This window comes from Schistocerca americana, chromosome 1, assembly GCF_021461395.2.
Source record: "Schistocerca americana isolate TAMUIC-IGC-003095 chromosome 1, iqSchAmer2.1, whole genome shotgun sequence".
NCBI lineage: Eukaryota > Metazoa > Arthropoda > Insecta > Orthoptera > Acrididae > Schistocerca > Schistocerca americana.
Window position 1 is genome coordinate 554,443,677 of NC_060119.1, and position 14,023 is coordinate 554,457,699.

The following is a 14,023-nucleotide window of genomic DNA, read 5'->3' on the forward strand; positions in this document are numbered from 1 at the left end:
AAATCCATTTTGCTGATTCACGCGCTCGAAAAAGAAAAAAACATCAGCTGACAGTCGGCGGCGACCAATCAGGCGCCTACGTTACGGTAAACGCGATCGCGCTTGCTTTGCGTAGGACAGTGAAACAGCTGGGTGTGGTAGGGTCGCAGGGGGAGACGAGAGGGAGTAGAGCTCACGGGCAGGTGCGAGCCGGGGCCTATCTGGCGAAGAAACGCTCGCAGGTAGCACGCAGCGAGCTGCACAGGGCACAGTATTCGCTCCTGCTCTGATAAGATACCGAAGCAGGACGACAGCGTGTCTCTAGGCTCGATGCCCGAAATTGCTGCCTCCTTGTACGCTTGACGTTTCGTACGCGCCCTGCCGTGTTTGAGGTAAGTCGAAGCCATAGCCCACGTACCGCTTATTACCGCTACGAACGCGCGATGCTGAAGTCTCCGTTTCATTATTGGCAAGCACAATCTAAGTTTTGCACTTGCTAAGCTTAGTATCGGTTGTAGATTCGAATACGGACGTCACAGACGTCCTTTTATCGGTATGGAAGTCGGAGGCTGCAGAAGTCTTTTGTCGAACTCGGACATGATATTTACGTAATTGTTATTTCTGAGCGCCGGCCGGAGTGGCCGAGCGGTTCTAGGCGCTTCAGTCTGGAACCGCGCGACCGCTACGGTCGCAAGTTCGAATCCTGCCTCGGGCATCGATGTGTGTGCTGTCCTTAGGTAAGTTAGGTTTAAGTAGTTCTAAGGTCATATACCACCTTAGTGCTCAGAGCCATTTGTTATTTCTGAATAGTAACAGTACTGTGTAAAAATGTAAGTTGATTTTGGTAAAAAGAATCTTCAGTAGCCAAGATCTCATTAATTCGCCTTTACGTTTGACAACCGGTTTCGACAGATGTAAATGTCATCGTCTGGTCTTAAAAAAAAGTTTTGTTACTAAACGTGTTCATTGTAAGCTAGAGTCTAATGCCATGTTGCCATGGTGGATAAAATGTAGCACTTCATACAAAGGTTTATCAGGAATAAAACAATTGCAGTTAAAAGCGCCTTGTGCACATATCCATGTCCATACAGGTAGCGCTCACAGATGATCCTTAATTCTTAAAATTCACAATAACTAACAATCATCTGTGAGCGCTACCTATTCCGACATGGTCATGTTCACAAGGCGCTTTATAACTGTAATTGTTTTATTCGTGACAAACCTTTGTATGAAGTGCGATAGTTTATCCACCATGATGACATGGTATGAGGCTCTAACTCACAATGAACACGTTAACGTAACAAAATTTTTTTGAAGACGAAACCGGTTGTCCAAGAACAAGACGAATTTATGTGATCTTGGCTGTTGAAAGTTTTTATCAAGATAAAGAGATCACTCTTTCTAATTTCCCAACATGAGAAAATTCAGGTAAGTTTACTTGTATAGCAAAACACGCCACCATAGATGCGTTCGCCTATACGGTGGCACTCGGCACATGCATAGCCGGTCCGAATCCTAGTATTGAATGAAATTTTCACTTCCGGAATTTTGCTGGCAAGGGCGGAGAGGTGGCGGCGCAGAGTTATCGATCATCGGATTTTGCCCGAATATTCAGGATTAAATTCCAAAACTCTCCGCAGCGAGGGCATGTGACAATGTTGATGGTGATCCATCCGTCGGAGGGCGATGTCAAACTTAGTGTTACTCGAGAGGAGTAGGCTAAGTCCTGGTACGAGGATTCACCCTCGACCTTCTGTCTCCATTACGTAACATAAACAAAAACCCTCACTATACACACATTCCTTACACTCCTCTAAACTCAACAGGTACTCTAAACACAGCACACACTCGGTGCGAGGGAGACGGTGCGGCTATTATGCATTCACCATCGGGTATCTTGCATAGCGACCGTGAGAATAAGATAAGGAAGATAGGGCACGTAAAGAGGCATACAGACGATCAGCTTTCCCTCACTCCATATGCGAATGGAATAGGACAGAAAATCTCTAATACTGATACGAGGGTCGTTGAGCTATGCAAAGTACAGTGGTTTGCGGATTATCCATATAGATTTATTTACCTGCAAGGTATATTAATTTGTTACTGAAGTCAAACTGCAATAACATCATTGATACCCAAATGTAATCTGTATCCACACACATAGGCATATAAGGGCTATCCCTCGAGGAATGATTAATCTTGAGAGATTTTACATAAACGATAATTCGAAGCAGAAAAGCGTAGTAAACATGGATTTTAAAATGCGTATATTGAGAGCTATGAGGACTTAGTCTTCGCTACTGTGGAACGCATCTCTTGCTGAACGAGTGCTCATAACTCTTACGATATGCAATTTAGGGCCGTTGTTTTTAGGAAAAAGTGCTCATAGCTCTTAAGGTATGCTCTTTAGAGTCCATGTTTACTACACTTCTTTCCTTCAAATGATTGTCCCTGTCATATACCAGAATGTTGACCATTCCTTCTTGGACACGTTACGGTAGTACATAAATGCTATCTGATCAAAAGTATCTCGACTTTTTTTTTTGCATCAGTCTTCTGGCTCGTTTGATGCGGCCCACCACGAATTCCTCTCCTGTGCCAACCTTTTCATCTCAGAGTAGCAATTACAACCTACGTCCTTAATTATTTGCTGGATTATTCCAATCTCGGTCTTCCTCTAAAGCTTGCTCTAATCCCATGTAAATTATTCCCTCATGTCTTAACAGATGTCCTATCGTCCTAATCCTTCTTGTTGTCAGTGATTTCCATTTTTTCCCCTCGAAGATTCTGTTGAGAAACACTCCGTCCCTCACCTTACCAGTCCACCTAATTTTCAACATTCGTCTCTAGCGTGACATATCAGACGCTTCGATTCTCTTCTGTTCCGATTTTCCCGAGTCCACATAACAGTGAACACTAATATGGCGTATGTCCATCCTCGACCTCTCTACCGTCTTTGACTCTGCTGATGACACTTTCAGTGAGATTTCCGAATGTCTGTGGAAGAATGGCAGTCCATTCTCCCTCGGGTGCCAAAACCAGAGAAAGTAGTTGGTTGGTTTGTTTGGGGGAGGAGACCAGACAGCGAGGTCATCGGTCTCATCGGATTAGCGAAGGACGGGGAAGGAAGTCGGCCATGCCCTTTCAAAGGAACCATCCCGGCATTTGCCTGGAGCGATTTAGGAAAATCACGGAAAACCTAAATCAGGATGGCCGGACGCGGGATTGAACCGTCGTCCTCCCGAATGCGAGTCCAGTGTGCTAACCACTAGAAAAGGTAGTGATTTGGACGCTGAGTTTGGAGCGAAGCCAATATTCTAACTCACTGAAAATGTTTTCCAGTAGGTACAGTCGGTAGTCTGGGCAGGCCAGTCCGTGTTAGGAATGGTATTGTCTCACAGATGGTGCTTTATGACAGGGCGCATTGTCATGCTGAAACAGTCATCGTCTCCGAACTGGACCTCTGCTGTACCCAGTACACAGTGCTATAAAATGTGTTCATATCCCTCAGCTTTTAGCGTTTTATTATGCCCAATAAAGGCACCACACCCTGCCCACGAGAAACGCCCCCTACCGTACACATGATGGCAGGTAACATTCTCCAGCTGTTGATCAAACTCACACACTTCTATCGGATTGCTACAGGGTACAGCGTGATCACCGCTCGAAATCACTCGTTTCCAGTCGTCCAGCGACCATTGCTATCGCACGTTACACCATTTCATCTGACGCTTGCACTGAGTGTAGAAATGTGTGGCTTAAGAGGAGCTGCTCGGCCCTGCACTCCATCCCTTGTAACTCCCTGCGCACAGCCATTGTCATAGCTGCGCTGGTGGTAGCACATTGTGACAATTTTTACACTCGCCCTACGCAATGCTCGACGGGTCCTCTCCGCCTGTACATAAGGTCAAAAATGGTTCAAATGGCTCTGAGCACTATGGGACTTAACATCTGAGGTCATCAGTCCCCTAGAACTTAGAATTACTTAAACATAACTAACCTAAGGACATCACAAACATCCATGCCCGCGGCAGGATTCGAACCTGCGACCGTAGCGGTCTCGCGGTTCCAGACTGTAGCGCCTAGAACGACTTGGCCACCCCGGCCGGCTACATAAGGTCCATCTGGTCTTGGTTCAGTATGGGCGATTCCATTCCACAGTCAGATCACGTCGACTTGGGCTGCTTTGGAAGGGTTGCAATGTGTGTGATGGATTTGTTACTCAGGTGACATCCAATAAAGTCACTGAGCTCTCCTAGCTGATCAATTCTGCTGTTACACTCCTCACGTCCTAGTATACTGACAAATTCTCCTTTCGTGACGTCTAGGGATCAGTGCCGCATAGCATATGAATATCTGGATTCTTTTTGTTGTGTCTCCGTCGCCACGGTTGTGTCTCCGTCGCCACGGTTGTGTCTTCGTCGCCACTGTACAGTCTTGTACGATAGGAATCAATAGAGAGGATGTTGTTTGGTGGGCAGTATCCTCTTTCTGCAACACAACTTCACACATGAATTAACAGGGTTTTTTGTTTACATAAGCAGGAAGCTACTAATCTTTGAGTCCATGTGTTGTGGTACAAGCTCTTCCACAGTAGCCTCACTGCTGGTGAAGTAAAAGTCCCGCTATGCGATGAACGACAGACACCAAACTGGAATGCGAGTTGGTGCATCAGTGACAGCTAGTTACCGAACGACTGCACTAGTGACTGAGACTGAGCCCTCTGGTGAGCGGCGGCGATCTAAATACTTGTGGTCGAGAGGACGTTGGCGGCGTGTTGCTTGCCTGTCTGCCTTTGGCCTCTCTCCAGATAGGTGTGCTTCATCCAGCGCCTACTTTTGATCATCTTGCTACATCCTTACCGACTGGTGTGCTGGCGACAGCTTACGCCATGACACTTTTGATCTGATAGTGTTTTTATGATATCTTAAATTGCAGCTACTTTAGACTGTGAAGGTAGTGCTTTATTGTAGCCCTGTAACTTAACGTGTCACCTAAGCGTGTGTTCTACTGTAATTGTGGTGCTAAAACAAATAACGCTGTACTGAAACTGATAAGTTAGTAGTATACTAAATGTCCAATTAAAGTGAATCCGTAGGCCGTTCTGTCGTGAAACCACAGAGAAGAATTGACATAGTGAAGAGGACAGAATGTGATCCACAAAGGGCCAGGATAGACAGGCCATTAAATTTTATGGAAGGTCTGTCTGGGCAACATGAATTTCAAATGCAAAACAGATGGCACTGCATTTTAAGAGTCAGACCACAATGCCAATGGAGGGTAAGGAGCGGCACAGTGCAAAACGGGTATGGAAAATGGAATAAATCCGGAAATTTTCTACTTCTGATCTTGCCTCTGTTTTATGACAACATATTACCCAAATAAAAAGTGAATTTAGAGTACCTCACAGAGTAAACATGAGATAGGGTACAGTAAGAAGCAGTGACAGCTTTTGCCACCATCTGAAAGGATAGCGTCCCATCAGCACTGCACATACGGATTCGAAGGAAAACACTGGTTCGAGAATTGTGCAAATGTGTCGTGTGGACGTGATTAGCATTAAACAGTAAAAGATCTTTCCTAACAGTCTGTTCTCTCTCTCTCTCTCTCTCTCTCTCTCTCTCTCTCTCTCTCTCTCTGTCTCTATCTATCTCACGTCTCACATAACACATAAAAATGGAGAAAATTTATATGTAGGTTGTTTGACGATATGCTAAGTATTCATATAGTTCTGACCTAGTCAGATAATGTACATTGCGCAATTATGAGAATCTTAGTTCCGCCGTACTTCGCTGACTCTCGCCGATAAAACGAAGTCGTTTGGTACAAGGTTTCTCTGCAAAGTAATGTCATCAGTTTAATTGTGTCACCAGTTGAATTGGTTGGAGCGCCATCTACCCGCCCGGACTAATGGGTGAGGGCTGTTAACTTCCTACGCGGCCAGCCCCAGTTTGCCCCGCGCTCCCAGAGAGTCATGTATCAGGACCTGCCCCTATGTTTAATAGTCCATGTCCACATGCTATCCAGCGTGCACTTGAACCGTTCTAAGGAATCAAATGCTGCCTGAAACTTGGGCAACACATTGCCGAAATGGCAAGGTGTTTCTGATAACCTGAGATGACTTCAACGTCGAAAATCGCTGTGGACGTCCTCCAATGTCGAAAAGTCAAAGTGCAACTCGTGTGCGTGAACTTTTGAACGCAGCCAGTAGAATTAGTATTCGTTTGATAGTTCAAACTATGTTGGTGCTCAAAAGGCTGAGAAAAGGTCGCGCACGTCAGACCACACATCCTGGACGCTCCACCAAGACAATGCTCCCAGCCACGCCGCCTTCTTGGGGAGGGACTATCTGGCAGAAAACGACGCGATAACGCTGCGCCAGCCCCCCCCCCCCCCTACATTGACGACCTCGCTCCGGCAATCTTTTTGTCCTAGTCTGGCTCAAGATACCCTTCAAAGGACACCGTTTCGAGACAATTGACAACGTGAAAGTTGCTGCTGCGCCTGTCCCAAAGAACATTTCAATCCAGGCCGTCCAGGACGCCTACAACGCTTGGAAATCCCGCTGGCAAAAATGTACTGACGCAAGAGTGCTGTATTTCGAAGAATTTTGATGCATTGTACTGTTCTGAACAATAAATTAGTTTTTTTTCTGGACTTCGTGACATCACTTTCCGGACAAACCTTGTATTGCGTGTGGCTTGTATGACAAAGCCACACTCTAAGGTCACTGTTCCATTTAAGCAATAAAAAGCCACACTACATGGCATTGACTTTTTCAGTTTTATTCTTCGTTGCCTCCTAGTGTTTTCGAAAAAGCAACGCATTAAAGAAAAGGATACTCGAGAGGCGACCTACTCTTTTATCGTCTACATGACGAGATTCAAAGTTCTTAATCAACAATTGTTGTTCGCCTGTTGTTTGAAAAGAGTCGTCTACCTCTCTACGTTCTGGATTGTATGTATAGCCGTTTTCCTCAGTAAGAAATTTTGAGTTTGTTTGCTCGATCATGTGATAAACCTGCTATTCTAGTTCACTATTTACTGGAATCATAGATATACAGTAATCGATACAACAATAGATAGCACCGCTATTGTCGTCTTGGTCGGGGCAGTAGTCTCACTAAACTTGTGTCTGTGATTTGTAGGCCGGCCGCTGTAGTCGAGCGGTTCTAGGCGCTTCAGTCCGGAACAGCGCTATGCTACAGTCGCAGGTTCGAATCCTGCCTCGGGCATGGATGTGTGTGATGTCTTAGATCAGTTAGGGTTAAGTAGTTCTAAGTCTAGGGGACTGATGACCTCAGATGTTAAGTCCCATAGTGATTAGAGCCATTTGAATGATTTAACATTTATACTCAGCAAACATCCTATGGTTTGTGATGTGGGCACTTCGTAAATCACTATAATTTTTCTTGTCCGCCTCCGTAGCGCAGCGGTAGCGTTACCGCCTACTGTGCAAGGGGGCGCGGGTCCGATTGCCATACGGCGGCCGACACCCCCCCCCCCCCCCTCCAAGGGTCGCCCAATAAATGCCATGCGATCATTTCATAATTTTTCCTTTTCAACTTCGATTCACGTACGATGCTGTATGAATTTGCTTTTCTCTGACTATCATAATGGTCGTGTTGAGCTATACTGTATACGTGAGAGTAAGCAATAGGTTCTTTGACTCTTGTCGCAATAATATGCGCTTTAGAAATTTTAACAGTAACCTCTGTGATGCAGAACCGCTCTCTTGTGCCGTCTGTCACAAGAGCTAAACGACCTTTCGGGTGACGCTCTCGCGCTTATTAAACAAATCAGTGACTGCCTGACACTTGCTAAGCCATGCAGTGACGAAACGCCCTGCTCTTCTTAGGATCTTTCGTAACTCCTCTACTGGCTGTACCTGTACTCATGCCAGACTAAAGAGCAATAGTCAAAAACCGGTCGTCCGAGAGTGTTATAAGCTATCTACCTCGTGGATGGGTTGCATTTCTTTGTCGGCCGGTGTGGCCGAGCGGTTCTAGGCGCTACAGTCTGGAACCGCGAGACCGCTTCGGTCGCATGTTCGAATCCTACCCCGGGCTTGGATGTGTGTGATGTCCTTAGGTTAGTGAGGTTTAAGTAGTTCTAAGTTGTAGGTGACTGATGACCTCAGATGTTAAGTCCCGCGTCCGGCCATCCTGGTTTAGGTTTTCCGTGATTTCCCTAAATCGCTCCAGGCAAATGCCGGGATGGATCATTTCAAAGGGCACGGCCGACTTCCTTCCCCGTCCTTCCCTAAACCGATGAGACCGATGACCTCGCAGTTTGGTCTCTTCCCTCAAAACAACCCAACTCTTCTGTCTGTCTGTCTGTCTGTCTGTCTGTCTGTCAAGTCCCATAGTGCTCAGAGCCATTTGAACCATTTTGCATTTCTTTAGTATTCTACTAATGAATCTCTTCGACATCTGCCTTTTATGAAACTAGTTTTATGTCGCTTCATTGTAAATAGCTTTATATGCATATTTCTAGACAATTAACCTTTTCCAGTGATTCATCATCAATCGTGTAAACAAACAGGGTCTTTCGAGCTATAAACAAACAGTAATGAGTCTTTCCAGCTACTTCAATTTACTTCGATGGTCAGCTGCCTGTTCCTGCACCAGACAGTATCTCTCTACAGTTCTTGCATTCCGCTACGCTTTTATGGCGCACCGACTTCCGTAAATGCAGCACCGTCATCTGCAAGTAGCCTCGTAGATTTTCCAACATTGTCCACTAAGTCCCGTTTACCTATGCAGAGCAGGGGAGGATAATCCAGAGCCAGCATCTGTTTTATTTCGTGAACGATCCGAGATATCGAAACGAGGCTTCCGGCTAATGGCAGTAGGCAGAGGACACGTAACTTTTTTGCACGGTTAATACTTTTCACTCTCGTATCAACAGAGATGTTGAAGCAATCGTGCTAGAAAAACAGACCAATATACTTTTTAACTACATTCAAAAGCTCTTACAAACACAATTACTGTGATATAACTGTGGTTCATATTAGCATGCAGACTTTTCGCAAAAATATCTGGGAAGTGAGAAACACAAAACGACTGCTTTCGGCCTTTCGACTGTTTATTTGTTACCACAGAAGCTATTTACTTAAACATAAGTACACACATTTTAAATAATTTATCTAAGGCTTTTCAGAATCGCTAGAAGTTACATTTAAAGCAGTCTAGCTTTTTTACCATATTTCGGTCCTTCTCCTTAAAGGAGAAGGCGATCGCTTGGAGAACCTTGCTCTGTTGTGCCTTGACGAAATTGTTATTCGAACCTGACGCAGGGTAATTGTCAGAACTGCACTCGGAACTGATTGTGCGCTTCGGCACTTTTGTGCCCTTAGCGGCATGGATTGTTACGTCTATCTTATCTAGGAGCTTTGTTCCGAGCAGACGGTACAGTCTTGTCACCACCGTATCGACGAGAGAACTCTTAAGTCGTGTTAACGCTTTTGATCGACTTTCCTAAAATTCACCGCTGACGGAAGCGACACCGCGACGAAATTCTAGAAAGCAATTGCAATGAGTCGTTTCTGAACACCAAGAATTGAAAAAAGCGACTAGAGGCAATGGTGCTAGGGCAGGCCATTACGAAAATCGTAACAAGTCAGCCGACGATAGCCTTCACGTGAAATTACCATTTTTTTTCGCAATGCTGGTTTCTTAAACATTCACTGTAACCAAACTACCGGGCCACTTTCTGTGTACACATGGTGTTCAACAACACCACACAACATACTTTAATAGCAAAGTCACATCTCAGTAGCGCAATCTAGCGGTCGTTTTCAAAAACTTAAGTGATCCTCATACTACTGTTCGGAGATTAATATGCTCTGAAATCTGAAGAATCGATTTTGATATTGTTTCCTTATTATTACGCAGCATTCAGAGACGCACAGTGTGCGTTCGACGAACGTGGAACGTCAGACTAGTAAGGCTACAGCGTTTGCGTCACCCTACAGCAGCAAATAGATTGCGTCGTTTTCTGGGAAGGACACCGAGGTTGGTACTCGTAATTACAGCAGCTGCTGATCAAGAACGCCTAGATTGCTCGGAAGCCTTATACTTGCTTATTCTGGGGGCAACAGCGTCCTTCGCGGATCACCATGTTCTAGTTCGTTCTGGAGCTTTTGATGATGTGTCGATATATCGATACTTTTCCAAAACTTATCGATGTGTATCGGTGACGCATCTTCACCCGACGCGTCGATATATCCATGTCAAAATGGCAATATCGAGTGCCGATATTTTTATTTTATGTTACATTTTTTCACAATTTTCGGTAAATATTTGTAGTTGTTCTTTTGAAATTGCAGCAGAACATAATTTTACTTTCACTGAGTGAATGAGTCTTACTACTTTTATTTATTTATTTGCTTATTTAGCCTTAAGGAGCTCTCTTACATCTGACCGGGAATAACACATACAGATATATTACCAAAACATTCATGAAAATGATAACGATCTTAGAGATGATAATAAGCATAATAATAATAATAATAATAATAATAATAATACAAGCAGAAACAGACTCGTGCAAGATGATACCACAAATGCCTGAAGTGATAATTTTGCAACATGAAGTCACCCGAGCAATTAATTCTACGCACAATTGGAAAGCCCCTGGAAATGATAACATAGCAAATTTCTGGCTAAAGAAGTTCACCTCAACACATTCACATCTAACTAAATTATTTAACAGTTACATTGCAGACCCATACACATTCCCTGATACACTTACACATGGAATAACCTATCTGAAACCTAAAGATCAAGCAGACACAGCAAACTCAGCTAAATATCGCCCCATAACATGCCTACCAACAATCTACAAAATATTAACTTCAGTCATTACACAGAAATTAATGACACATACAACACAGAACAAAATTATAAATGAAGAACAAAAAGGCTGCTGCAAAGGAGCAAGAGGATGTAAAGAGCGACTGATAATAGATACAGAGGTGACATATCAAGCTAAAACTAAACAAAGGTCGCTACACTACGCATACATTGATTACCAAAAAGCTTTTGATAGTGTACCCCACTCATGGTTACTACAGATATTGGAAATATACAAAGTAGATCCTAAATTGATACAGTTCCTAAACATAGTAATGAAAAATTGGAAAACCACACTTAATATCCAAACAAATTCAGATAATATCACATCACAGCCAATACAGATCAAGTGTGGAATATACCAAGCAGACTCATTAAGTCCTTTCTGGTTCTACCTTGCTCTGAACCCACTATCCAACATGCTAAATAATACAAATTATGGATATAATATTACTGGAACATACCCACACAAAATCACACATTTGCTATACATGGATGATCTAAAACTACTGGCAGCAACCAATCAACAACTCAACCAATTACTAAAGATAACAGAAGTATTCAGCAATGATATAAATATGGCTTTTGGAACAGACAAATGTAAGACAAATAGCATAGTCAAGGGAAAACACACTAAACAAGATTACATATTGAGTAACCACAGTGACTCCATAGAAGCGATGGAAAAAACAGATGCCTATAAATATCTAGGATACAGACAAAAAATAGGAATAGATAATACAAATATTAAAGAAGAACTAAAAGAAAAATATAGACAAAGACTAACAAAAATACTGAAAACAGAATTGACAGCAAGAAACAAGACAAAAGCTATAAATACTTATGCTATACCAATATTGACCTACTCATTTGGAGTAGTGAAATGGAGTAACACAGACCTAGAAGCACTCAATACATTTACACATTCACAATGCCACAAATATAGAATACATCACATACATTCAGCAACAGAAAGATTCACATTAAGCAGAAAGGAAGGAGGAAGGGGATTCATCGACATAAAAAACCTACAGGTAGACAATTTAATAAAATTCTTTCTAGAACAAGCAGAAACTAGCAAAATACACAAAGCAATCACTCATATAAATACAACGGCTACACCACTGCAATTTCATAACCACTTCTACAATCCTTTAGATCACATAACATCGACAGACACGAAGAAAGTAAATTGGAAAAAGAAAACACTACATGGCAAGCACCCGTATCATCTAACACAGCCACACATCGATCAAGACGCATCCAACACATGGCTAAGATAAGGCAATATATACAGTGAGACGGAAGGATTCATGATTGCAATACATGATCAAACAATAAACACCAGATATTACAGCAGGCATATTATTAAAGATCCCAATACCACAACAGATAAATGCAGACTTTGCAAACAACAAATAGAAACAGTAGATCACATCACAAGCGGATGTACAATACTAGCAAATACAGAATACCCCAGAAGACATGACAATGTAGCAAAAATAATACATCAACAACTTGCCATACAATATAAACTAATAAAACAACACGTTCCCACATACAAGTATGCACCACAAAGTGTACTGGAGAATGATGAATTCAAATTATACTGGAACAGAACCATTATAACAGATAAAACAACACCACATAACAAACCTGACATCATACTCACCAGTAAAAAGAAGAAATTAACACAACTAATCGAAATATCCATACCCAATACAACAAATATGCAAAAGAAAACAGGAGAAAAAATTGAAAAATACATCCAACTGGCTGAGGAAGTCAAGGACATGTGGCATCAGGATAAAGTTGACATTATACCAATTATACTATCAACTACAGGAGTCATACCACACAATATCCACCAGTACATCAATGCAATACAGCTATATCCAAACGTATATATACAACTACAGAAATCTGTAATTATTGACACATGTTCAATTACCCGAAAGTTCCTAAATCCAATATAACACATACCATACAGTTAAAAGGAAGTGACGCTTGATCAAGGTGCGCGTCACTTTCCATTTTTAACCAGACTTAACGTCTGAGACAGAAAAGAAATAATAATAATAATAATGAAAATATCGAAAGTAAGGATAAATGGCAATAATAACAGTAATAATAAAACAAAGTGCATTAAAAATAATATAGACTATTTTAGAACAACTTAAATCATGTTTAGTATTGTCAGAAAAAGAAAGAATGAAGAACAAGAAAATTGGAATGAAAGTAGTAGTGGCTGTTAAGAGAGGACTTGATTTAAGTAAATAACTCTGTAAGCGAGGAGAAGGGAAAAGTTGTAGGGGAGGGGGATTAAAGAGTGTGGGCTGTAGACCAGTATGTGGGAGAGATAGCTATTGCGAGAGAAGGTGAGCCATTAGCTGCTTTTTGAAGCCTGGAAGTGATTTAATTTCTCTGATATTTTGAGGAAGATAGTTCCAAAGTCGGGTTCCGGTTACAGAAAATGATTTGGATAACATGACGGCGTTGCGTGATGGTACTGAGAGGATCTTACTTTGTTGAGAACGAGTATTTCTGCTGTGCTGTTCAGATAGTAATGTAATGGCTGAAGGTAAGTAAGAAGGAGTCTGATGATTCAGAAGACGATGGAGTAAACATAAAATATGGTAGTCCCTACGTTTATCAGCACGTAGCCACGATAATTGTTCATAGGCTGGAGTGATATGATGGTAATGACGAAAGTCACAAATACATCGGACGCAAGCATTCATCGCTAGTTCAAGCCTGCGAGAGTTTTCGTACGAAAGTCCTTGAAGAATAGCATCGCCATAGTCGAGAATAGGGAGTGTTAGAGATTCTACGAGCTTCTTCTTAAGCTCGAATAGAAATAATTTTTTATACCTCTGTAGACAGTGAAGGGATGCAGAAACTTTCTTGCAGACTGCAGTAGCGTGTTCAGTCCAGTCAAAGTGGTGGTACAGGATTATCCCCAAGTTCTTTGCAGAAGGAGAAAAAGTTACTTCGGTGCCATTTAAAATTAATCATGGAAGAGATTCTCTGTGCTGTGTTGTAAGAAGTCTTTTGTGGGCGACTAAGATTGCTTGCGTTTTGGAAGGGTTTAGTTTCAGACCTAACTTCTGCGACCATTCTGATAAAGCAAGTAAGTCAGCATTTACATTTAAGCTTTCGTAACGTCCCAATCTTTCATTTTGACTGTGT

General features: G+C 42.5%; 1 protein-coding gene across 2 annotated transcripts in view; it reads left to right on the forward strand.

Moving 5' to 3' along the window:
* LOC124606150 (organic cation transporter protein-like) overlaps nucleotides 1–14,023 on the forward strand; it is a 298,293-nt gene that overhangs the window by 148,066 nt on the left and 136,204 nt on the right. Inside the window, exon 1 of one of the 2 annotated variants that reach the window (XM_047138132.1) lies at nucleotides 354–371. The exons of the other annotated variant lie outside the window; for it this stretch is intronic. The gene's annotated coding sequence lies outside the window, so the exon portion shown is untranslated. Of the gene's footprint in view, nucleotides 1–353; nucleotides 372–14,023 lie in introns of those variants that run through there. 2 annotated transcript variants of the gene reach the window in all.